Source organism: Triticum aestivum, chromosome 7A (genome assembly GCF_018294505.1).
Source record: "Triticum aestivum cultivar Chinese Spring chromosome 7A, IWGSC CS RefSeq v2.1, whole genome shotgun sequence".
Lineage (NCBI taxonomy): Eukaryota > Viridiplantae > Streptophyta > Magnoliopsida > Poales > Poaceae > Triticum > Triticum aestivum.
This window is the reverse complement of record NC_057812.1, coordinates 653,179,777-653,182,671: the sequence shown is the minus strand read 5'-3', so window position 1 is coordinate 653,182,671 and position 2,895 is coordinate 653,179,777. Positions and strand designations below refer to the sequence as shown.

The 2,895-nt window shown below is 52.9% G+C and overlaps 1 pseudogene; it reads left to right on the top strand.

The window, feature by feature from the left end:
• The first annotated feature begins 321 nt into the window (after positions 1–321).
• Positions 322–1,335, top strand: LOC123149011 (carbonic anhydrase, chloroplastic-like; annotated as a pseudogene).
• The last annotated feature ends 1,560 nt before the right edge of the window (positions 1,336–2,895 follow it).

Genomic DNA, 2,895 nt, shown 5'->3' with positions numbered 1-2,895 from the left:
ATTCAAGATTCTAGATAACTCGCAAAAAGTCATGGCGGATAGATGATCAAGTCGTTAGTTTGGTCTACTGTCAAGGGTCATCATCAAGTGTTCATTTCATATTTTGGTTTGGGCGAGCGACGGAAGAACCTTGCCGCCACTTTCTATGCTTGCCTTTCTGTCTTTTCCGTTTGTCGCAAAAGCAAAATTTATCTACTTCCGGTTTTCTCCCGCCGGGATGGATAAAAAGGGGCCCCGGACAGAATGTCAAGAGTGGTAGGCTCTGTTACAAAGCTGTCTCAGAAACGTGCACTCCACATATCACGCTATCAGCATATTGTGCTTATTCTTTTGTTCCACCCGGCTGGCCAAAACAGTCAAAGCGTGAATAGAATAGCGCATCTGCTTATCACAAACAAATCTGTGAAATGTTGTCAGCTAAATAAATTATGTTGTGCAAACATGGTGTTCGCTTGCGCCGACTCACGCGTGTGCCCGTCGGTGACGCTTGGCCTGGAGCCCGGCGAGGCCTTCACCATCCGCAACATCGCCGTCATGGTCCCATGCTACTGCAAGAACAAGCCGTCTGCGCCCTCAAGGTCGAGGTCATCTGTGGTGATCGGCCACAGCCGCTGCGGCGGGATCAAGGCCCTCCTCAACGTCAAGGATAGTGCCGATGACACCTTGTAAGTTTGTAGATGACGAGAACACGGGTTGAATCTGAATGTACTTTTCTTCCATCTGCTCTTTCTGACCGAAGCTGTTTGGTTGGTGTCTATCAGCCACTTCGTCGAGGACTGGGTCAGGATCGGGTACACGGCCAGGAAGAAGGTGAAGGCCGAGTGCTCCGAGATGGCTTTTGAGGAGCAGTGCGGTGTCCTGGAAAAGGTTCGTCTGTTCGCAACATTGGCCATCTACCATTTCGTACTTAGCATGTGAATGAATTGATTAACTCGTTGACCAAGAGATGATATGTTTCTGAACCGTTCGTTCTCGTTTCCGCAGGAGGCCGTCAACGTGTCCCTCCAGAACCTGAGCACCTACCCGTTCGTCAAGGAGGCTGTGGCCAACGGAACCCTCAAGCTGGTCGGCGGCCACTACGACTTCGTCTCCGGCAAGTTCGACACATGGGCGCTTTAAATTCATCTCTCCTCCCATCGCTCAACTCCTACAGATACATACATGCGTACATATATCATATCAAATATACCGTGGGACCGATGATCCATCGTTGTGAACGCCATGGAGCATTCACCTGCTCGTTATTTTCCAGCAGTAGTGAACGCCGGATGGCTAGATGTCAATTCTGTAATAAGGGATCAAATCTTCCGTGGCGGAATTATTGTAAATTTTTTTACTGTGGGATGCATAATTTGATCGCCATGTGATCAAAAGATATTAGATGCAATTTCATTAATATTTTCATCAATTATTTACCTTCTTACTACCTTGTGCTCTTATGGCTTTGCTTTCCCTATGTTAACGGAAACCAAGGCCGAGGCGCTGGCACGTCGGCCACGCGGCCTGTGGGGCAAGCCCCCCCCCCCCCCCCCCCCGCCGGCTATTGGTCGGGGCGGCTTGAGGCCCCCGACGCCGGGTACGGCGCCCGCTGCTCTGCCGGCGGCGGGGCGCGGAGGGATTCGGCCGGGGGCGCCGGGAACGACTGGTGGGCCTCCAGCTGGCCGCGGTGGACAGCGGCCTCTTGGGGGCATGCCGGTGGCTGCGGCCAATCAGCCTCGTGCGGCGCCTCCGCCCCATTATGTTGCGAGGATAGCTCAAAACCAGTCCGGGCCGGCTCAGACGAACAACAAAGCGACCAATGATCCACCTCGAGGCGACGGGTCTGCGGAACGACCGTTTCTCGGTCCGGCTGGTGGTTTTGTCGAGGGGGCATCTGGCCCGGATCACCGCCAGAGAGGAGGCTTTCGTGCCCGTCGTGGTGGTCGAGGTGGGGGCCGCGGGAGATTTCACCGCCCGCCCCCTCCCAGGGCTGTTCTTCCTTCGGTTGCTACGGAGGAGCCTCAGCTTACATCTTCTGAGCTTCCAACACAGGCTATGGAGGTGGTGAATGCTATGGCAAGTATTGAGATTCCGGAGACTGGGACGGTGGATGAGGCTACCGACAGGTCTGATGCTGAGAGGGCGTCTAAGTATGCTCGTAAAAAGGAGAGGATGATTTGCTATCGTTGTGGTGAGAAGGGTCACTTCATTGCTGAGTGTGTGGCCCAGCTGTGCGAGTCATGTGGCAAGCTTGCACATGACTCGGGAGAGTGCCCGTTGTTACGTGACCTTCCCCCGACTCTGAATATCTATGGAGTCTACTGTGCTGAGCTGATGTTTTTTGAGTCCCCGGCGGCGAGAGAGGTCCCGGAGGATAACCTGCGTTTGACTACTGGGATTGTGAGAGCGACCCAGGGCGAGGTGACTGAGGCACAGATTGTGAGGAGGCTGCAGGAGCTAGCTCCCGGTGATTTTGTTTGGGATCTGGTGCACATTGAGGACAGAGTTTTTAAGGTTGATTTCCCGTCTGTGGAAGATTTGCAGAGATTGTTGAGTTTTGGCTTGTGTAAAGTTCCCGGTACTAAGTGTATCCTGGAGTTTAACGAGTGGAAACAGGTCGAGCCTAAGGGAAAACCGCTTACACAGGTCTGGTTGCGGTTTTTGGGGGCTTCGTCTAAGCCTCTGCAGGATGCTCGCGTGGTGGCCAGTTTGGGTATCTTGGTTGGTAAGACAGTAAAAGTGGACATGGCCTTCACACGTGCCAATGGGATAGCCCGACTGTTAGTAAGCATTCTGGATATTGAGTATGTGCCTAATAAGGTGAACTGGACTTACAAGGGCGAGGTGTTCCCGTTAGATATTGAGTTTGAGGACACCGACCTATTTGATGATGCAGTTAATGGTAACGATGTTGAT